Here is a 23,519-nt window from a genome sequence, read left to right as displayed (position 1 = left end):
CATCTTCTCTTGAAACAAAAATAAAAGGAGTCATACAGAAAGTCAATAGGCACTGACCAGGCATCATCATCCCAACGAGGCAGAGAAAAGTTTCCCTTCCTGTCTGTCAGGATTGCAGCGTTCCCACACTTGTTTAAAGGCACTAAGGGCAACTTCAGCCAGATTCTTCCCTTAGAAGGTTAAATCTTTAACATTTGATTGCAGTTTGTGAAAGAACAAACCCAAACCACACAGATTTTTCAGAACTCTCAGTTCTCCATGGGTTACAGACAGGCTGGTTTGGAATACTGAGGAGGATTAAACAAAATTATCTAGATATAACTGTGGATGACTCCTGTTCTACTGCAGATAGTGGTCCATGGGACATTTCTGTGCACCCCCAGGCAGGCTGGGGTTTGCATGCTTACCCTAGACATCAGCAAGCCCCATGTTTAATTACCTGCTGGATCTGCAAGATCAGGTATTTAGCCACTTAAGTGCTAACCTTTTTGCCCTTGAATAGTTCTGCTTCTGCACAGCAAACAGCTCAAGTGGAGGATATTGGGTAATTGGATCTAAGGTGTCAGCCAAAAATCCTTTACCCCATCGCTGCAAGAAAGCTGAAGGTAACTTTAGAGGCTACACCTTGCCCAGTACTGATGGAAACTTCCAGTTTGTTTCATAGAACCACAGCACCATGCAGGCTGGCAAAGCCCCTCAGCATCACCAAGGCCAACCTAGAACCCTACTCTACAAGAGTCACCTTAAACCACAGCCCTAAGCACCACAGCCAAACCACCCTGAAACACAGCCAGGCTGGGTGACTCCACCACCTCCCTGGGCAGCTCATTCCAGTCCCTGACCACTCTCTCCATGAAAAGCTTTTTATGGATGTCTAATCTAAACCTGCCCAGCCTCAGCTTGAGGCCATTCCCCCTCCTAGTTCTGTCTTCAGTGACCTGTGAGCAGAGCCCAGCAGCAGCCTCTCCACAACATCCCTTCAGGTGGTTGTAGACAGCAGTGAGGTCTCTCCTCACCCTCCTCTTTTTCACACTAACCACCCTCAGCTCCCTCAGTTGCTCCTCATAAGATTTATTCTCTAGGCCCTTCACCTTCTGCATCTTAAAGCACATGAACAGCTGCAACTTAAACCTGCTGTGAGGTTGTGCTGCTAAACCAAGGTTTGCACTTACTTGTGGCAGAGACCACAAGGGGCAGGTAATGCCAAGGTGCAGGGGGGGTCCATAATCCCACCGAAGTCTCCCTGATGTTGTGTGAAATCCCACAAATACAGTGTGGGAGAAAACAGATGTGATGGCACCAAAGAGAAGATCCTGAGCCTCACCACAAACCACTAGTTTGGGGCTTTCTCCTGGTCCTCACAGCAAGGTCCACATTACCAAACAACTCCACCAGCTGGTGCTGAAACTCCTCTCTGCTTCAGGTCCAGCACACCCTCAGGGGCTGAATACTCAGTAGGAGCAAGACCACAGCAAGGCTTTACCCATCTGCATCTTCCTAAAGCAGTCCCATCAGAATTAATCAGGTAACCAGCAATAGAACAAGGGGACACAGTCTCAAGTTGTGCCAGGGGAGGTATAGGCTGGATATTAGGAAGAAGTTCTTCACAGAGAGAGTGATTGGCATTGGAATGGGCTGCCCAGGGAGGTGGTGGAGGCACCGTCCCTGGGGGTCTTCAAGAAAAGCCTGGATGAGGCACTTAGTGCCATGGTCTGGTTGACTGGACAGGGCTGGGTGCTAGGTTGGACTGGATGATCTTGGAGGTCTCTTCCAACCTGGTTGACTCTATGATTCTATGAAAAGACCTTCAAGATCATCAGCTTCAACACAAATTCTTGCACTCCAGCTCTGCTCCACACCATAGCTACAGCCCAGCAAGCAAGGACAACTGCTTTGGTAGTGGGATCCTGATCCAAACAAATGCTGATGTAGAAACATCCTGAGACAGTTTCATTACAAACCAAGCCTCTCAAATCTTGCAGAAGCATGAGAAGCACCCAGGAACATGAAGCTAACTTCGAGCACTCTGTGTGTAGCAATACAGTGAAGTACATGAGCTGTAATTCCATATTTAACTTGCTGGCTTTGGTCTTTCTAAACAAAGATAGGCAGACAAAGCATAAACTCAGCTGAAAAGTAGCTCTGAAGCAGCAGAAGGAGCTGGCTCAATGAGGGCTTGTTCCTTTGATGCTGCCAAACAAAAGAGGTTTGAACTCTTCAGAGGCCACCAGACCTCGCACCGCGGGCGCTGCGTGCGCTGGGCTCCAGGCTGCAGGTGTGATGCTCGCTGGGAGCAGGCAGCGCCCGAGGGAAGCGGCACTGCCTCGGTTACCAAAGCTCCTGCCCAGGGACCGCTCAGCCACTGGCAGTGCCAGCTGGTTGCATCTGTTTCCAGCACAGCCTCACGCAGCTTTCCTGCAATCCGATCTGGGGTCTTTCCCAGGGTTTTGAGAGCGGTGCCGAAGCCAAGAGGCACAGGGCAGATACCAGCCGCAGGCACTGGTGGCAAGGTTGCAATCCACACCCGTGGTACTGGCGTTCCAAAACACAAAACGCTGTCGTCGTTGCCAAGGTCAGCTTCACAAATGCTCAACCCTAGCAGATCACTCATACAAAAAACCACCCCATCTCTGAAACAGAAGAGTGGGTGTGCTGTGTGCTTCTTTTAGGTTAGCCAGCAGCCCCGAGGAAAATCGGAAAGGGACAACTTCAGTAATGCATAAATAAAGCATCTCACTCAGGTGTAAAAACCTCTATTTGCACAGCTCTCTGTTGCTGTACCACAGCGAGCATCGAGGAAGCCTTTTGGGCAGATGTAAAGAGAAAGGGACTATGGTAAGCAGAGAGCAATCCAGAGAGCACAGCACCTTTAGAAGGGAAACTACATCATTGTTTGTCAGAGATAAAAATAAAGTAGACCTTAGAGGAAATGCTCTCAGACTCTGCTCCAGCATTTCCTGCTCCAACTGCTTTCAGTGCAGGAGACTACTTTCTATCCATGCTTTGCATTTATGCCATACTTCTACACATAAAAGGTATTTCATTAAAAGAAACTCTCTGTAATCACATAACAGGGGTGAGAGGTGTGTGTGTGGGCAAGGAACCTCTCCAAATCATCTGCCTCTATACCCCTGCTAGAGGAGGATCACCCAGAGTACATCACCCAGGAACAAGTCCAGGTGGGTTTTCAATGATGACAGAGACAAAAGACCTCACAACCTCTCCAAGCAGCCTCTTCCAGTGCTCTGCCACTTTCAAAGTGAAGCTTTTTTCCCCCTTATGTTTACATGGAACCTCCTGTGCTCTAGTTTGTGCTCATTGCCTCCTTGTCCAGCCACTGGACATCACTGAGAAGAGTCTGGCTCCATTCTCTTGGCACTTGCTCTTTAGATATTCATAAGTATTAATAAGACCCCCCTTCAGTCTGCTGTTGTCCAGGCTGAACAGCCCCAGGTCTCTCAGCCTGCCCTGAGGCAGATGTTCATAGAATCATAGAATGAACCAGGCTGGAAGAGACCTCCAAGATCACCCAGCCCAACCTATCACCCAGCCCTATTTCAGCACCTTAGTGGCTCTCTGCTGGACACTACCTTCTATAAACAGACACCAAAGCAACAAAGAGCATCTCCCTTAAGGAAAAACACCTTGGATCACACAGCAGCAGGAGTCTCTACAGCAGGTTGTTCCACAGACACCAATTCTGAAGTCCACAGAGGTATTTGCCTCGAATTTCCACTCCGAGTCCCCCATTTCATCTTGCTACAGCATTACTTGTGTCTTGACTGCAAATGGCCTGGGATGGGTGGGTGTCAGGAACTAGCACACTTTTCCAGGGTTAACAGCTGCTGCCTATCCCCCAAGCACCTCTGTTTAGCTGCCTGTTGCTGCAGCACCAGCAGAGCCATGGGGCTGAAGCCACATGTTCATGTCACCATTGCCTGTCCATCCACCAGCAGCAGCATCTGAGGTTTCATTTCCTCCCAGCACTTTATCTACAAAGCCAACCTCACTTTTTGTTCTGCTCGTGGTCACAGCTACTCTCCCCCCTTATGATTCTGCTGCACACAGTATTTACAGTGCCCATGAGAACTCCTTTCCTAAAAGTCCTCCTGCCACACCTGGCCTTTTCTCCATCCAAGCCATGCCCATGTGAAAATGATCCTCAGATCCTGGCAGATTTATTTTTCCCCAACAGTTTAGAGTGGCTTCATTTTTGGCTTTGGCAGAAAAAAAACCCCAGCCTTTAAAGAATCCCAGTTAAAACAGATCATAGCTTGGCTTTGCCAGTAAGAAAATAACAGCCAAAAGAACTAGAACCACCCCACTGGGTACACAAACACCTCTGTTTTATCTGCTGTTCAAAAGGCCACAAGCAGCAGTCCTGAGGGTGGCTTTGGCTTGGAACAGATTTACAAGCAGTCAGTTCTTCATTTAAGTCACAACATTTCTTAAGCTGAGATAGAAGATGTTTTCTTAGCAGCACAAATGAGAGGCAGTGCATTATGAAGTATAAAGGGAGGAGGAAAAAAAGTATTTTAAATATTAAATGATATATATATATTTAAATCAATACCCTCAGAATTACTTTGAGCTTTGAATTTTGGTCTGTGTTTAACCTCCATCCCTGGAGGTGTTTCAGGCCAGGCTGGACGAAGCTCTAGGCAGCCTGATCTAGTGTGAGGTGTCCCTGTGCATGGCAGAGGGGCTGGAACTAGATGAGCTTTGTGGTCCCTTCCAACCCTGACTGATTCTATGACTCTGAATCAAAGAGCAGGAAGCAGTTGCTTATACACATACATATATATATACACACACTCCAACTACTTTTAAACCCAGAGCTTTAAAGCAGCTTAGAAAGCAGAGGGGTAAATAATTTTGGTTTTTAACATCTTTTAATATATTTCAAAGCTGGGAAAGAATCTCTTTCCTCCTCTGGGTTTCAGACATCTCACCCTGGCCTTTAATGCCAGCTGCTTTGCAGCCACTTTGCAGATTATGAAGCCAGAAGTGACAGTGATGCCTTCATTGGATCTCCTGAATAATCAAGAATGTGAGACTTCTCTGCATTGTCCTCAAGGTCAAGGCAGAAAAACAACAGAGTGATCAGTTTAGATCTAAAAGTGTTGGGGAGGAAACACCAAGCCCACTTTGGCCAAGGGCAGACAAAAGCATCACTGTGAAGAATTTCTTCCTAATATCCAGTCTATTCCTCAACCTTCAATCCATTCCCTGTCACCTTGTCACTACAAGCCCTTGTAAAGAGTCTCTCCCCATCTCTCTTGTAGCCTCCTTCAGATGCTGAAAGGTTGCTCTAAGATCTCCCTGAAGCCTTCTCCTCTCCAGGCTGAACAGCCCCAACTGTCTTCATAGGGGAGGTTCTCCAGCCCTCCACACACCTTCACAGCCTCCTCTGGACCCTTTCCAGCAGTTCCATGTCCCTCTTATGCTGGGGACACCAGAACTGGACGTAGTGCTTCAGGTAGGGTCTCACCAGAGCAGAGCAGAGCAGCAGCAACCCCCCCCCAGTGCTGCTGCTCTCCCTGCAGCCAGCACACAGCTGCCTGTGGGCTGCCAGCGCCCAGTGCTGCCTCCTGGGCAGTTTGTCAGCACCTGGTACCCCTGAGTCCTACACGTATGGATGCACATGCACACACACAGCCTTCCTCACACTTTACTGCGAGCCCTAGACTCTTGCAAACACACAACTCCTGGGCCACTTTTCATCCTGGGCTTGTTTCACTTCCTACATCTTGTCTCTGCACTTGAGACCAACTAGGGGAACTTCAGCAGCTTGTTCTTCCCTTGCCCTTCTGCTGAAATGCTTTTGTACATTCCAATCACTTCTCACCTTATGTATTTCAGTCTCTCTTAAAATTTAGCTGATTTGTACAGGTCCAGATTCTCTGGGTGGGGCCAGTCTCTTCTCAGTGGTGTCCAGCAACAGGACAAGAGGCAATGGGCACAAACTGGAATCTGAACATGAGGAGAAATTTCACTTGAGTGTGCCAGAGCCTTGGAGCAGGCTGCCCAGAGTGGTCGTGGATTCTTCTTTCTCTAGAGAGACTCCAAATCCACCTGGACATTGTGATCCTAGGCAAGCTGTTGTGGGAGAACCTGCTTCAGCAAAGGGGTTGGAATAGATGATTTCCAGAGGTGCCTTCCAACCCCCACAATGCTGTGATTGATTCTGTCACTTAGCACATTTCAAACTTTCAAGTATGAAGTGACCTGGGACAGCCACACAGAAATCTGCTGTGCTCAAGCAAGAGCTGAGGATTGTCTTCTTCCCTCTGCAGCCTTCGAAACATGAGCACTTTGGCCAAGCTAACTGTATCAGTTCAGGTATTCAAATGACACTAATCCACAGCCCAACCTTTAGGTCTCTGGGGAGAGGTTCAGCACTCAGCTCAATGACACCTGATCTTTGTTGGGGCTCACAGATGACAACTTAACACCTGTGATAAGGAACATGGCAGCTGATGACACGAAAGGTGGCTCTGATAGGGGTGAGGAGTCTTGCCAAGAAAGAGGCATCTTCTATTTCTCTCTAAGCCTACCACAGTCTGTGCTTGGATTTCCTAAAAGCTTTTTTTTTTCTCCATGCTGGAGCCCCTGCCCTATAAGGAGAGTCTGAGGGAGTTGAGGTTGTGCTGTTTGGAGAAGAGGAGGCTGAGGAGAGACCTCATTGCTTTCTACAGCTACCTGAAGGGAGGTTGGAGCAAGGAGGAGGCAGCCTCTGCTCCTTGGTGGCAGCAACAGCACTAGAGGAAATAATTACAAGCTGAGCCAGGGGAGCTTTAGGCTGGATATTAGGAAATGTTTCTGCACTGAAAGGGTTCTTAAACATCAGAATGGTCTGCTCAGGACACTGCTGGAGTCACCATCCCTGGAGGAGTTCAAGCGATGCATGGATCTGGCACTTAGGGACATGGTTTAGTGTTGACCTTTCAGTGCTGGGTCAAAGCTGAATGATCCTTGAGGGCTTTTCCAACCAGATATATTCTGTGATTCTGTAATTTTGGCAGTGGTAAAAGACAAAGAAGCAAACCAAAATGAAAACCAAACCAACTCCCCTGGAAAAAACATCAGTGGTAAAAAAAATAAGTAAACTAAAAGCCAAAGCTAAAATAAATACATAAAGAGCCCAGAAAACCACTGAAAATAGCCAATGTCACTGGGGCAATACAACAATGTTATAATGCTTGAAAGAGGCTGAAAACTAAATTATGATACAAAACATCACACTGAAGTGAAACAAAATATATTAGAATCACAGAATCAGTCAGGGTTGGAAGGGACCACAAGGAGCAGCCAGTTCCAACCCTCCTGCCGTGGCCAGGGACACCCTACCCTAGAGCAGGCTGCCCACAGCCTCATCCAGCCTGGCCTGAAACACCTCCAGCCATGGGGCCTCAACCACCTCCCTGGGCAACCCATTCCAGCCTCTCACCACTCTCATGCTCAACAACTTCCTCCTCACCTCCAGTCTGACTCTCCCCACCTCCAGCTTTGCTCCATTCCCCCCAGTCCTGTCACTCCCCGTTAGCCTCAAAAGTCCCTCCCCAGCTTTTTTCTAGCCCCCAGTATTGGTACCAATTACTGATTCTTTTCCTTGTTTAATCAACTGAAGGAAAACACCACCACAGAAGAAAAAAGTTAGTCCACACAAGAGTGATTTTGTTCACACTGCACAGTAGACTTTCCCTAGAATGAAAATGTGCCAGGCTCATGCAGTCAGTAATTCTGGCACTGATTTGAAACCAAGCCTTAAACTAACATCTGGTTTCTGACCTCATAACACTCACTTCAGTTTCTGACAATCATTTGCCTCGACTCCATTCTCCAGAATTTTGAACCAACATCAACAATGAATTAATTCACTTTGCCAGCCCTCAGGCAAGCACAGCTTCCATTTCCTCCACTTTATTTTTTGGTGGGGTTTTTTTTTTCCTCTCCCACTGTACTGTGTCTTTTGAAGACAGGAGAAGAGGTCAAATGACATCTTCATTTGTCATAACACAATAAATGCTTCTGCCAAAGGATCATACGATATGGAACAGAGAACCCAAAACCCAGCTGCAAGGAGGAGGTCCCAAAGTTACACTGGCACAGGTTGCCCAGGGAGGTTGTGGAGCACAGAAGCACCCAATGTGCTTCTGTGCTCCACAACCTCCCTGGAGTTGTTCACGACCAGGTTGGATGAGCAACCTGTTCTAGTGGGAGGTGTCCCTGCCTATGGAGGGGGGTTGGAACTGGATGAGCTTTGAGCTCCCTTCCGACCTAAACCATTCTATAATTCATTCTAAGTACTTTCCAGACTTAAGTGGCATGCAGTCTCTAAGTAAAACTGTCATTTTCTTTACTAATAAGCAGCTTAGGAGTGACAAGCAGCAGCTCCACACAACCAAATCTTCACTTCCAGATGAATATTTGGCCAAATGAGCACACTGAAGATGCTCAATAGTTTCTTTCCCCAGTGCATTCAGAAGCATCCTGCTCCAGCTACCAAATCTCACCCCCTACATTCCACACCCTAAAATGTCCCTCCCCAGATTTTTTGGAGGCTCCCTTCAGATCCTGGAAGGCCACAAGAAGGTCACCTGGGAGCCTCCTCTTCTGCAGGCTGCACAGCCCCAACTCTTTCAGTCTGTGCTCACAGCAGAGCTGCTGCAGCCCTCTGAGCATCCTCCTGGCCCTGCTCTGGACACACTCCAGCATCTCCACAGCCCTCTTGTGATAGGGGCTCCAGAACTGGATGCAGTAAGGTTTTAAGGGTGGCCTCATAGAAAGTTTACCACTTCTCCTTTGGCTTTGTCTTCTGGTTGCAGTGTGTTTTAAAATAAAAGGGCAGGGAAGAAAGGGGGAGCAGATCCTTTGTGCTCAACAAGCTTCTGTTCTCTCAAATCCAGGTAACCATATCCCCATGGAATAAATCAATTGTTATAAGTTAATACCTGCTTTGACACACTTTACAATCCACTTTCAACACAGATGGAAAGAGCTGTGATTATATTAGAGCAGAAGGATTTTTGTGTCAGTGGATCTTATCTCTGCACTAGTCTGGTCATTTTGGAACTCATTGTCTTGCACCACGCTGCAGTTGCCATCCTGCTCCATCAGTCTGAGGGCTTCTTCATCTGCTGTCAGTTCCATGTTTAAATGCTGACAGGTGCTCATGGCCAAACTTGTAACTCAAATAGGGCATTCTTGTTAGAGTAGCACTGTATTATGCCCTGGGCATCTGCCTAAAGCACTCAGTTTCACAAAGGAAAATCAGATTTATGTCCCAGCCTCTTCAAACTCCAGCATGGAGGTTCAGTTACTTCTCCAGTTGGGGTTTTGTTAGCTGTACAACACCAGACCTACACAAAGAAACCTCCTTGAAATCCAGGCCCTTGTACTGAGGTGTGTGGTAGAGATTTAAGAATGGACTCTAAACTCAGATGAAAATTTGGGGTTAAAAATCATTCACGCTGAGGTGGACTCTTAACTCAGAGTCCAGTTCCTCTAGGAAGTTAGCAAGCCTTGAACAAGTTTTCTTAAGTCACAGGGGGAAGTTGCAAGAGCTCTCAAAAAGAAAAACAAACCCAGAAAACCAGACAGTGTCTAATCCAGGGCCAGCAAATGACCCCAGCAAAGCTGAAGTTCTGTGCTTTGCAGGGACACCAGAAGAACATTCAGCACCAACTGTGCATGTCTATCTGTGAGCAGCCACGACACTGTGTTCTCACTGATTCAGGTAGCAAGCCCTCCCTTAACTTCAAGGCTGTAAGGTTGTACTCCAGGCTCTGGCACTTCACAGAGGGTTCTTTACAACTTGTTTGTTTGAAATTAATTTTATCTCTATGTTAATTATATTCTTTTGAGGCTACAAATTGAACCCAGGCACATTTCCAGTTGATTTCATCCCCAGCTTAGTAAACTGTCCTAAGCAAGTGCTGCCTGTTGGGAGATGTGCAGGGGCAGCCTGAGCCAACAGTTTGCTGTAGATATGATAAACAGAACTAAGAGATGTATCAAGAGCAATTTTGGGAGAGTTTTAGGTTAAGTCCTTGAGAGTCTGTTCTCCAAAGTAACAAGTGATAGAACAAGAGGAAACAGGCTCAGGTTCACAGGATATTTTAGGGGTTGGAAGGGACCCAAGGAGATCATTGAGTCCAACTCTCCTGCCAGAGCAGGACCACACAATCTAGCACAGGTCACACAGAAACACATCCAGACAGGTCTTGAAAGTCTCCAGAGAAGGAAACTCCACAACCTCTCTGGGCAGCCTGTGCCAGTGCTCTGGGAATCTTCCAGTCAAGAAGTTCCCCCTTGTGTTGAGCTGGAACCTCCTGTGCTGCAGCTTCCATCCATTGCTCCTTGTCCTATCCCAGGGAGCAAGTGAGCAGAGCCTGTGCCCCTCTCCTGACCAGCCCAGTTGTGTCAGGGGAGGTTTAACTTGGACATTAGGAAAAAAATTCTTGCCTGAAAGGATTGTCAAGCTATGAAGAGTCCCTGGAAGGATTGAAAAGTCACATAGATGTAATGCTGTGAGATGTGGTTTAAGAGTGACTTGGAAATGCTTGGTTAATGGTTGGACTCGATGATTTCAGAGGTCTCTTTGAATTCTACGATTCTATGAGATGGTTTCTTTTTTAAACAGGTATGAGTATACTCTGTGTAAGCCTACCAAAGGTGTCCTGAAGGACTGCAAGCTGCCTCCAATTCAGATGTGAAAGCCTGGCATGTAAAGACAGAAGCACACTTCAGACACAAGTCTTGTGAAACTGCATGCTCAGGCTGGGGTGACAGCAAGAGTGTAAAAGGAAATGCATCACTGAACAGACATGGAGTAAGAATTCACCTCCAGTTTCTAAGCAGGCTTTGGACATTTGTTGCACACATGAGTATGAAGAAGTTTCTCTAAGGTTAGGCAATATTAAAAAAAGTATTTTGCATTATTTCATTTTCAGAGAGGGTTGAGAGTGGGGAAGCCAGAAACTCTTCTGTGGGAAGGTTGTGAGTCACTGATGTGACACTTCACTTGGTTGTTTGGGCTTCAGATGTCCTAAGAACCAGACCTCTTGGGGTTTAAACCCACACATGGCTTTGCAGAAGATCTGTCTCAAAGGCAAGAATGAACACAAATCATCAGGACAGCAGCTCTGTGAACACATTAACTGAAGTTCTTTTATATTTGAATCACAGAATCAACTGGGTTGGAAGAGAGCTCCAGGCTCAGCCAGCACAACCTAGCACCCAGCCCCAGCCAGTCAACCAGACCATGGCACTAAGTGCCTCATCCAGGCTTTGCTTCAACACCTCCAGGGATGGCAACTCCACCACCTCCCTGGGCAGCCCATTCCAATGCCAATCACTCTCTCTGCCAACAACTTCCTCCTAATATCCAGCCTAGACCTGCTCTGGCACAACTTGAGACTGTGTCCCCTTGTTCTGTTGCTGCTTGCCTGGGAGAAGTCCACCTGGCTACAGCCTCCCATCAGGTAGTTGAGAGAAGTTATTCTATACCAAATAGAAGTTCTGAGTGGAGGAGTGATTTGAAGCAACATGTTGCATTTGATCAATGGCAAATTACTTCAAGAACCAAAAAGTACTTTGCTGCTACTGTTTTGACTTTGCTTTTTCATGTTACCCCTCTCCTAAATCAACCATCATTGCGATCTTCACAATGTATCATCACTGGGTTGCACAGCATTTAGAAGGGAGATGGAAGGGTGGTTGGGAGCCCCTCCTGGGGACTCTGGTTTCTGGCAGGCTGTTGTGTTTCTGTATTACCTTTTTTAACTTGCATATCTCTTGTCTATAGCTGTAGATATTGTAAACCTCTGCTTGTATCTTGTGCTAAGCTGTAAATATAAAGCTTCATTCTTTAATTTCCAGCCACTGAGTCTAGTCTGGATGATTTCATGAGTGGGGGGAGCAGGTAACACCCAAACCATCACACCTTCCAACCCCTAATATCCTGTGATCCCAAGCAAGAAGTAAGAATAAATCACAATGTTCACAATGGTTACTCAGGATTGTTTCAGGAGAACAGTAATGAGGCCACAATGAACTTTTGTTTGAATTCCATAAGATTAAGCACTGTGGAGGGAAAAAAAAGCTTTAAAAACCATTAAGATTGCTTTAGTGTTAGGCATGCACAGGGAATTCTGAGGATAGCAAAAATCATATGAGAAAAGGCATAGGAGAGGAGGCTGAAATCTCAGAGAAGTCAAAACTGAGGTTGATGCTCAGAAAGTCAAGAGAATAAAGGAGAAAAACCCCAATCAAGAATGCAGATGACAACTCACAGGGCAGAGACAGTTACAGTCCCTAGCACAGCACAGAATCTCAATCAGTAAGAGAAGACACAGACCATGTAATAAACATAATACAGTGACATCACTGAAACTCCATCCTGCACCCAGAGGAGAAGCCTCTCTCCTGTGTCATGCTGTTCCAAGTGTCTTGCTATTTTTCCTTTCACTGCAGGAGCAAGCAAAAGACCTTTTCACCCATCCAAACCTAGCAGGAAAAGGCTGCCACTGTGCACAGCCAGACACGTTACAGAAGAGAACACAGCTCTGATCTCCAATTCAAATAAGCTGGTTTGCCTTTTCTGACACTTGTATCCCCAGACTTGCTCAAATGCTCCACTGAGAGCAGAAACATCTCACCTGAAGCACCTTCCCCCCCCCCTTGTTTGCCAGCCAAATCTCTTTCCTCCTGCTGCCAGCTTTGCTGAAGTTGCTTCTTCAAAACTTACCCTGCCTTCCCAAAGCCACATGTCTCAAGTTTCACTTTCTGCAGGGGACAGAGAGAGCATGTGGGGCATGTCGACAGCAGAGCACAGCCCAGAAGTCCTGGAACAAGAGCTGTTGCCTTAGCACCAGCCAGCCTTGTTTTCCTCTTCACAGGCCAGCGCACATGCCAGTAAATCCATGCTTTGCTGCACTCAACCAGGTGGACTTACAAGTAGGGTCAAGGCTGGCACAAAATCCCTTTTCATCTGCCAGCACACAGCACAGAAAGAACTCCTGCATGCAGCAGAAATTAAACTCGACCAGAGGTCAGAGCAGCCCAGAAAGGGCTAGCAAAGGATCCACACTGACCATCCTCAAGATAGAAACTAACTTCTATCAAGCCAGCCTGTGGTCACCACGTAAACCCAGAGGCAGCAGAGCGTGGCAGTGGGCTCTGAAGATACTTCACACCTACCCACAATACATGCTCCAGATAGAACTCTGAGTTGGCCATCTACTGAAGTACAAGGCTGTCCTTTAAGGAGGCAGAGGCTTCTTAGACACTGTGAAGACCACGTCAGTACTCCACAGACCTTCACACCTCTTGGAGAGGCTGAGGGTGCATATTTCTGGGCAGACATTCCCTGATAAGGTAGCACAAGTAGAATACAAATGGTGATTAGGTTACGAAAGGTGCTGAGACATTATCCTGGAAGGGGAAAAAGCTGCTGCAGAGGAATCTAAATCAGGAGATTATATAAATAGCTTAGACCACTGACAGCCCTGAAGACAAAGAAACAACAGAATGATGCTGAAGGAACAAAAGAATGACAGGAGAAGAAAATGGCACAGTGGTAGGGAGGGAGTTCTGCTCCAGCAGGAGAAAGACTGAAACGTGGCTTACTCCAGGAAACTGGGGAGAAAAAGCCCCAGACAAACAGTTCAGTACTGATAATGAAGACATTTGAAGCAGGGTGGTTCTAAGGCTTTTCAGACACACTTCTAAGCATCACAGCAGAGGGATGGGAGCTGCCACCAAGGAAATTAAGTGGGAGATGCTCAGATGGAGTACACTGTTTGCCTAGCAGAAACCATCCATCAGGCCATCCACACCCTAAGAGAAATGGGCTTAGCATCCCCACAAACACAACCTGGTGTTTCTTCACTGGTGGCACAATCCCTCTTGCAGCCAGTGTGAATACTGCTGGAAACTGGTGACAAAGCAAAGCCCTCACAAGACAGAAAAAGGAACACAAAGTGCAAGAGCAGCAATACTGCAGCAGAGTTGCTTAAAAGGAAGGGGCTTCCCACACCCGTCCTGGGCTGCAATGCTCCCCTGTAGCCTTTGCACAGCTGAGCAGATCTTTTGCAAGGGTAGATCTGCAGTTGCAAAAACAAGCTTTGAATCCCATTTTCATGCTCAGCTTTGCCACAGCAGCACATCCAAGTGACTCTTGCAATGTCTTTTGGACAAGCTGAACCCAGAACATCCAACATAGGATTTCCTCTTTCTCCCACCCATCCCCTTCCTGTGTGTTTACCAAAAGACTTTCACTTCCTCAGTGGCACTGACACCAGCTCTGGCCATCACTTAAGCCTCTTCTCCAGCTCTCATCTGCTGCCCCCAGAATCACAGCTACCCTAGGGCATCCAGCACTTACTGAAGGCTTTTAGAAATCCCATCCAGACATATGGTAAGGCTGGGGCTGCCCTAGAGGAAACCACTTTCTGTCCACCATATCTCATGAGTGTAAGCCTCATCATGCTGGCAAGAGATGTTTGAGCAGGCAGCCTATGCACTACTAGCCACATCTTTTCCTACTCAGTTGATACTACCAGGAAATATTTTCTTTGAGTAAAACTTAGTCACAGGTCAGATCTGCTGATTTCTAATTATCATTAAGGAGGAATTCACTCAAACACACTTTATCTTTTAGTATTAATTTTGTTCTAAGCCCCTAGTACAGTCATGCACGAGGAGAAAACTAACTCCTGTAAGACCATATGGTTTCACTTATGCCCAAGAAAACATTTCAATAGCATTTCAACCCCAAAAATTGGTTAAACAGGTTTGTATACACTCAACTCTACCAACTAATGAAGGAAACATGAATATAGTACAGATGTCATGTCAGAAAGCCTACTTAACAGACTGGGCTTGTGTGATGAACTTAGAATCACAGAATCAAACAGGTTGGAAGAGATCTCCAAGATCATCCAGCCCAACCTAGCACCCAGCCCTGGCCAATCAACCAGACCATGGCACTAAGTGACTCAGCCAGGCTTTGCTTGAGCATCTCCAGGCATGGTGACTCCACCACCTCCCTGGGCAGCCCATTCCAATGCCAATCACTCTCTCTGCCAACAGCTTCCTCCTAACATCCAGCCTGGACCTCCCCTGGCACAACTTGAGACTGTGTCCCCTTGTTATGGTGCTGGTTGCCTGGCAGAAGAGCCCAACCCCACCTGGCTACAGCCTCCCTGCAGGTGGTTGCAGACAGCAATGAGCTCTGCCCTGAGCCTCCTCTGCTGCAGGCTGCACCCCCCCAGCTCCCTCAGCCTCTCCTCACGGGGCTCTGCTCCAGGCCCCTCCCCAGCTTTGTCGCCCTCGTGTGGACACCTTCCAGTACTGCAACATCTCTCTTGAATTGAGAGAACTTTCTGAAATGGCTTTCTGTTAAACCAACAGAGGAGTAGTGAAGGACATGTCCCAGAGGGAGTTCTTTCCCTCCAGACTTTTATAATGTTTAGACTTCCAGTAGCCTTCTAAACCAGAGAATACTGCAGGAAGCACCAACCCAGAGGAGCAGCTGCCTCCCACACTTCAATCCCCATGGTGTGCTGCTTCCGACCATCCCAATTTGCTGCCACAGGCACTTCCAAGAAGTGGCTTGGTCACAAGAAGGGTCAAACACAGGCCTTTGCACATCACATCAACCTCAGTTCAGACAGGAAGAAGTAGCCCCTGGTACAGACAGCAGAGACCATAGAGGAAGAAGACCACATTGTTCAGACTGTTTATCATCTGAGCCCTTTGAATAGAAGAAGCAAGATAGAGCTGTGCAAACACAGGAACCAATTGTAGGTACTTCAGATGCCAGCAGCTTGAAAAAGACAGACCATGCCGACCTAAGGGATGCATACAGTAGTCTGAATGGTGTTAGTGTCCCCTTTTTACCCCAGAGAAACGAGATCCACCCATTCCTCCACCTGCCTCTGCTCTCCTCCTCCCTCTCTCCCCAGTAAAAGCACTGCTGTCAAAATAGCATCACCCTTCTGACATTTGGCTGACAAAAATATCTCACCTATTTACCTCCACAAGGCACACAACAAACCCCAGCATCTCACAGACACTTCCAACCCCAGGTGAGTCCTACCTGTGCATTTTGTTCCATGAACCCCCATTTTCAGGAACGATGGAGAACACGATGGGGAATGATTCAGCCTCTGGAATTACAGCGTTTGATGACAATCTCAGCAGGAAATGTGTCTGAACCAGGCAAAAATAGGAAAGCACAGACCTTTCCATCCTTCCCCGAGGGACAATGACGTTTAAACTTGGAACAGTCACACTAAGGACAGTCTGCATTTGCCTTTCGTTAGCATAAGCTGGATGCTTTGAGGAGGCACCAGGAGCATTTACACTGTGGCAGTCGTCTTCTCTTTGCATGCCTCACTAAAGGCTGTTTTCATATGAATGGAGCAAAGTTGGAGATGGGTAGGTTCAGACTGGATGTGAGGAGGAAGTTCTGCAGCATGAGAGTGGTAAGAACCTGCCCAGGGAGGTGGTTGAGGCCCCATTCCTGGAGGTGTTTCAGGCCAGGCTGGCTGAGGCTGTGTGCAGCCTGCTCTAGGGTAAGGTGTCCCTGCCCCTGGCAGGGGGGTTGGAACTGGCTGATCCTTGTGTTCCCTTCCAACCCTGACTGATTCTGTGATTCTATGAATGTAATGTCACCTTTTTCTTTAATCTACACTGTTTCCTGTTCTCACTGTATCATCTCTATCACTTCTACACATACATGGGAGAAATAGGAAGGAGGAAAAGAAAAAGCCTAGCCTTTACCTGGGCACCTTTTTCTCCTATGGAATGAAGTTGGTTCTAGAGATAGAAATTCTACAGGTGTGAAATAGTAGCAAGTACAACAGTCAGGTGGTTTGGTGTAATTATTTGCACATGGAGCTCCACAGCTTCAGAAGGAATTACCACCTCCTGTGCACACAAAGCTCAGACAAAGCCACAGGATCCCTAGCCAAGATTGATTTTCCTCCCACCTCATGCACTAGCACATGGCAGCTCACTCCCACCAGGGCTGCAAACACACTCCTCTCTGTACAGACACAGTAGTAGGAGTCCTCATCTATATCCATGCTTTTACTGATTCCTCATCTGCTTGTTTCCTGTGTTCATTCAGCTTTGCAAAGGGCTTCCTGAAGCCCCAAAGTAAAACTGGCTCTACAGTTCCCCGGGCACATGAAATAAAGTCACTCAGAATATGCACACACGCAAAGGAGGAAAGCCCTGGACCCCTCCCCACATCACCCAGCACTTTGAGACAGAGGAAATTTGGTTCACAGTCAATATGTTTCTATCCAAAACCCTCAAAGATGCCCACGAAGAGTCCAAACAACAGGTACAGACAGAAGTGGGGCAGAAATGCAATCATATCTGAGACTAAAGACTGCAGGTCTTAAACTTTCCAGCTACGAGAGGTCAAATGCTGCTCTTGGATGTGCTGCACAAGAAAGGTCTCTGGTTCTGTGAGCCACCCACTGAAGATCAGCTACTAAGTGAGGCAGGAGGACTTTGGACCTTCTTCACTGCCTGTTTTAGGACTTGCTTCCAGCAACTCTTGCTGTTCTGCAATGTCACTTATCTCACAAGAGCCAACCAGGCCATAGGAAGAGAGATAAATTACACAGATAAACTGGGGAGGGGGAAGTATTGTGAAAGAGTTACCTATACAGTCACAAGGACTTAGATATTCAAGAATGATTTTCACAGCTATGGAAACTCTCTTGAAAGGGTAACATTAAAAACTGGGATATTAAACATCTTAAAGGCAATAAGGGGTTGACTTCATTTATGAACCTTTCATAATGCATTGCATGGTCTGAAAAAAGTCACTGCACAACTCTGCTGGTCAAGGAATTTACAAGGACAGGACTTACCTTGTTCTCTGCATATTTATGTAGGAAAAACCCCATGCTATTTACTCAAGAATAAAAATAGAGGGAAGCAGAGTCACTACATGACAGCACAAAGAAAGACAACCATTCTGCACCACCACGGTTGAAAAAAATCCCCTCGACAACAGACAATTAAAACCACAACTTTCTGTCATTAAAGCAATCGTTATTTTCTAACTATTCTGTAGCTCAAAGTTGAGATGAGGAGGAGAAAAAGAGCTGAAAATCGAAGAGATTCATCGAATGAGGCATCTGTTGATGCCAGTTCATTAATTTTCATCCTTGCCCAAGATCTCACAACGTTCTGCTAACAGTGTCTAGCTGACTTCTAGCCTGCTGCTACTCTGCCAGAGAACAGCATTGGATTTTCCTCATGCACACTTTTCAGCGCTGCTGCTGGTGCATGTAAGATAGGAAGTCCCCAGCACAAGAGAGATAAGGTAAAATTTACTCTGCCTTCAGGCATGGGTTAAAAATGATTCACACAAACAATTTGACTGCCCTACCAATAAACCACTATTTTTTTCCCCAACACAGCCTTACAACTGCCCCACGTTATTTACTGATTTACAAGAACACCTCAGTGAGCACAGACACCACGGCCACGACACCACCCAGCTCCCAATGCTGTACAGATACCTGCAACTGACAAAGATTTTTACATCACAAAAGTCTGCCAAGTACTTTTTGGGATCCAGCCACAAAACATCATTTCCAATTTGTACCCTGATGTGTTAAAATAAGTTAATATTGGTCAGACTGAGTGTCGTTGGGTTGGTTTTTTTTCCCTCCAAGGATGGGAATGGAAAGCAAGAGATGGGAAGTTGACTTAGAGTTTCAGATGAGACAACAGAGTAACAACTCAGCCTCTGTGCTCCCTGTGTATATCCACAGAAACACACTCTGGCTAAACACTCTGGTCTTAGTCTCAAGAGTGAGTTCTTGCAAACCCATTCACTGCAAACACAGAGAAGATGCAACTTCAACAGAAACTCTGAGCTGCTTTACTTGGAGCAAAGCATCAGCTAGGGAGAGCCAACTTGACTTTCACACCCAAAACTAAAACTGGAAGGAGAAAACTCCTCAAGACCATTCCTTAAGCACGTTACAATAGCAGTCGGCAAGGAACACCATGCACCGAACAAACACCACAAGGGCATCTTCTCTCTTTTAAGCTAAAGCACCTTTGAACTTACAGTTAAGAGGAAGAAGTTTTAACTTGGAAGCCACTCCAGGAATTACTCTGCTAGAAAGAACGCAGTATAAGAAGGCATCCCCAGAGGCCAACCTGTCTCTCCCAGGTGAGGGCTGTCTCCTTGGCTCGGAGCAGCGAGCGCAGCCTTTGCTCGCCTCATTTCACACGCGCTCCAGCACGGAAACAGCTAGAAGGCACCCGAGCCTCACAGCTGGAGCTGATCAAAGTGCCCAGGGGTAAATCCCGCTTTCGGCAATGGTTATCGTGTTCCAAACGCCCCATTTCCTCTAAGACCCCATGGCGAAGCAGCACCTCGTCCGGGAGGCAGGGGCGCGGGCAAGTCACCCCGAAAAGCATCTTGTACCCGCCGGGCCGTGCCCGGGGGCACGGAGGCAGCCCGGCAGGGCATCAGACCCCGCTGTTCTCGGTGCGCTCCCGCTGCACCCCCGGGGAGAAGCCGAGCAAGCCGGGCTGCCTCCCCTCACTGCTCCCGCTGCACCCCCGGGGAGAAGCCGAGCAAGCCGGGCTGCCTCCCCTCACTGCACCCGGGGAGAAGCCGAGCAAGCCGGGCTGCCTCCCCTCACTGCTCCCGCTGCACCCCCAGGGAGAAGCCGAGCAAGCCGGGCCGCCTCCCCTCACTGCTCCCGGTACATTCCCGAGGAGAAGCCCAGTAAGCCGGGCTGCCTCCCCTCACTGCTCCCGGTGCATTCCCGGGAAGAAGCCCAGTAAGCCGGGCTGCCTCCCCTCACTGCTCCCGGTGCATTCCCGAGGAGAAGCCGAGCAAGCCGGGCCGCCTCCCCTCACTGCTCCCGGTGCATTCCCGGGAAGAAGCCCAGTAAGCCGAGCTGCCTCCCCTCACTGCTCCCGGTGCATTCCCGAGGAGAAGCCCAGTGAGCCGAGCTGCCTCCCCTCACTGCTCCCGGTGCATTCCCGGGAAGAAGCCCAGTGAGCCACGCTGCCTCCCCTCGCCGTTCCCGGTGCATTCCCGGGAAGAAGCCCAGGAAGCAGGGCTGCCTCCCCTCACTGCTCCCGGTGCATTCCCGAGGAGAAGCCCAGTAAGCCGGGCTGCCTCCCCTCGCCGTTCCCGGTGCATTCCCGGGAAGAAGCCCAGTGAGCCACGCTGCCTCCCCTCGCCGTTCCCGGTGCATTCCCGGGGAGAAGCCCAGTAAGCAGGGCTGCCTCCCCTCGCCGTTCCCGGTGCATTCCCGGGGAGAAGCCCAGTGAGCCACGCTGCCTCCCCTCGCTGCTCCCGGTGAGTGAGGGGCTCCCTCCCCACGCTGCTCCCAGAGGAACGGCTGGCGAAGGCACTTACTTCCCGAGTGCGCAAGTTGAGCGTCAGCGAGCGAACTCGGCGGCTCCCGGCGAGAGGGGCGTCCCGGGGCGGCAGGGCCGGCGCTTGGAGCGGGGAGCGGCAGCTGCTGCCCCGCCGGCCGGGACGGGGGGGATGGCCGGCGGAGGAAGCCCGTAGGAGCGGCAGCGGTTGGCTCTCGGGCTCTGGGCTTCACTTCCTGGTGCCGGCTGCAATTTGCATGCGCGGGGGCCGGGGCGAGCGCGGCGAGAGCAGGGGAAGGGCGGCGGGCAGCGGGCAGCGGGCGGCACCGGCCCCGGCGGCTGCCGGCGGGGGGGAGCGGATCCGCCGGCTGAAAGCCCGAGCGGGGATGTGACGGGGGCAAGGTGGAACAGGTGCTGTGGAAGAACGGTTTAGAGGCTCTGCCTTTTATCCGGTTGCTGTCAAGTACCTAGCGTCCCTGAAGCCCAGAGCAAACTTCGTGAGGTGCTGCGGTGCCCACCGAAAGCCGTACTTAGATAAAACTCTGTTAGTCTGAGAGGCAAGGCAGGAAAAGCTGTCGTGTTCCACCAACAGCCCCATGAGCTCCTGCAAGGAGTCACTGGCCATTGGAACAGGCTGCCCGGGGAGGTGTTGCAGGCGTTCGAGAGGAGGCTGGATGAGGCACTTAGTGCCATGGTTTAGTTATTCAGAAGAATCACAGAATGGTTTAGTTTGGAAAGGACCTAAAGGGGCATCCAGTTCCAGCCCCCTGCCACGGGCAGGGACACCTCCCACTAGAACAGGTCGCTCAAGGACTCATCCAACCCAGCCTTGAACACCTCCAGGGAGGTCGTGGAGCACAGAAGCACCCAATGTGATCAAAGATCACATTGGGTGCTTCTGTGCTCCACGACCTCCCTGGGCAACCTGTGCCAGTGTCTCACCACCCTCACTGCAAACAAATTCTTCCTGACATCCAGTCTGAATCTCCCCTCTGCCAGTTTAAACCCATTACCTCTTATCAGAAGGTGATAGGTTGGACTCGATGATCTTAGAGGTCTTTTCCAACCTGTTTAATTCTGTGATTCAAAACTCAACTATGGCAACTTCCAAGGTCCATGGGAAGCTGGGTTGGAAGAAAAATAAGAACAAAATAAAGAAAGAGTAAGGTCATCCTTTCTTTCTGTCTTTATTTAGGTGTTAAAGAATTATTTACTAGCCTGTTGAAAAGTGAAATACAATTTCATGGGTCAGCAAAACAGGAAATTACAAATGTGTGGCCATAACACTCAGGATGCAGCTGAAAAGAAGAACTGGAAGAGCAAGGACTGAAGTCAATGTGTCCTATGTGCACTGCCAAGACCACCTGGATGAGGTCAGGTCATTAAGATTTTGAGTGCAGAGGTTCAAAGGAAAAGCATTTAAGCTTTCCATAATAAGTGTTGAAGACAGCTGGACAAGCTTGGGAACAGTCCAAAGTGGTACTAGGTGCAAGATGCTCAAAGGTTATTTCTGTATCCTTTACTGCAGCCCACCAATAAGGCCTAACTGTAGGTTAGAACAGATTGGGCAGCTGGTGAGGACTTCCAGCAGGGCATACAAATAGCTGAACATGGCTCAATGCAGCTCACACCTATGGGTTTAAGAGGAGGAAACTGAATCATGTCAGCAGGATGCAGAGATCCTTGACACTGATACAAAACCCTGTCACTCATGGTGAGGTGCAGTGGGCACAATCTCTTCAGCCCAGTATGTGCTGCAGTCCTGCTTTGAGGATGTGACTCCAGCACATGGGCTTAGAAGACTCAGATCTTAATCAGAGCTGGGACTAGCCCTGGACAGTAACTCAAACTTCATAGTATCATAGAATCAACCAGCTTGGAAGAGACCTCCAAGATCATCCAGTCCAACCTAGCACCCAGCCCTAGCCAATCAACCAGACCATGGCACTAAGTGCCCCAGCCAGGCTTTGCTTCAACACCTCCAGGGACGGCAACTCCATCACCTCCCTGGGCAGCCCAATCTGATGCTAATCACCCTCTCTGGCAACAACTTCCTCCTAACATCCAGCCTAGACCTGCCCTGGCACAGCTTGAGACTGTGTCCCCTTGTTCTGTCCCTGGGTGCCTGGGAGAAGAGACCAACCCTACCTAGCTGCAACCTCCCTTCACGTAGTTGTAGACAGCAATGAGCTCTGCCCTGAGCCTCCTCTTCTGCAAGCTGCACACCCCCAGCTCCCTCTGCCTCTCCTCAAGGGCTGTGCTCCAGGCCCCTCTCCAGCTTTGTTGCCCTTCTACAGAAATTTGCTGTTCAAGTAATGAAGCTGATTTGCTTTGCAAAGAGAAGTGGTGTAGGAAGTTAAGTGTTACTTTCAAAGATGAAGCAACAAACTTGATGCACTTTTAGGTTCCTGTTCTTGTTTCCAGTTCAGGGCCTGGGAAATAAAGAGTTTAGTGACATTAAAAAGAAATGAAAATAAGCAGATCTCAAGTTTTAATGGTAATTCCACTGTGATTGTTTGAAATGTATCACACGTGAGTTTTTGACTAATTTGGGGGTAAACTTTTGGCAATTCCACTTTGTGGAATAAAGTCCAGATCCCTGTATTGACTCGACCCACATCTGACCTGTCATTCAGACTAAGACTACACACAGTCAGTAGGGTGAATTAGGGAAAGCTGGCATCTTTCCTCTAAGTAGTGGCCTGCCTAATGCACAGCTGCTTACATATGATTACACTGCTATTTTCCAGCCACAAATCCTAAATTCACCCTGTTTTGGTTTGATCTTGTTGCTTTTCATTCCCATGACTGACCCATACTAATACAGCACACAGAACAAGTGATTGTCTTGAGGCACTCTCGTTCTGGAAGGTAATAAAAGTTGCTTCTTCTCTGCTGATTTTAAATACTGGATTCATCTGCCATTGGCCTTCTTTTTTATGCACAGGAATCCTTCCTGTTTGTTTTCCACTTGTTGCATGGCTGTGAGCAGAAAGATTGCTTGTTAGTGAATCAAACTGTGTCCAACACTGGAAGCCAGTTTGAGAATGGGTTGCAATTAGCTCGGCTGTGTTGGTGACACAGCACTGGTGAGTGTCCTCACAGAGATGTGCTCTGCAGAATATCCCAGCTGCCCT

The 23,519-nt window shown here is 48.4% G+C and overlaps 1 protein-coding gene across 6 annotated transcripts in view; it reads right to left on the bottom strand.

Moving 5' to 3' along the window:
• LYN (LYN proto-oncogene, Src family tyrosine kinase) overlaps positions 1-23,519 on the bottom strand; it is a 51,759-nt gene that overhangs the window by 23,158 nt on the left and 5,082 nt on the right. For 3 of the 6 annotated variants that reach the window (XM_064170593.1, XM_064170599.1, XM_064170600.1), the window contains exon 1: positions 20,423-20,470. The exons of 1 other annotated variant lie outside the window; for it this stretch is intronic. The gene's annotated coding sequence lies outside the window, so the exon portion shown is untranslated. Of the gene's footprint in view, positions 1-19,111; positions 19,141-20,422; positions 20,471-21,395; positions 21,507-23,519 lie in introns of those variants that run through there. 2 more of the 6 variants (XM_064170594.1, XM_064170595.1) reach the window with 2 other exon arrangements.

This window comes from Pogoniulus pusillus, chromosome 34 (genome assembly GCF_015220805.1).
Source record: "Pogoniulus pusillus isolate bPogPus1 chromosome 34, bPogPus1.pri, whole genome shotgun sequence".
NCBI classification, from domain to species: Eukaryota; Metazoa; Chordata; class Aves; order Piciformes; family Lybiidae; genus Pogoniulus; species Pogoniulus pusillus.
This window is presented reverse-complemented; position numbering and strand designations above follow the sequence as displayed.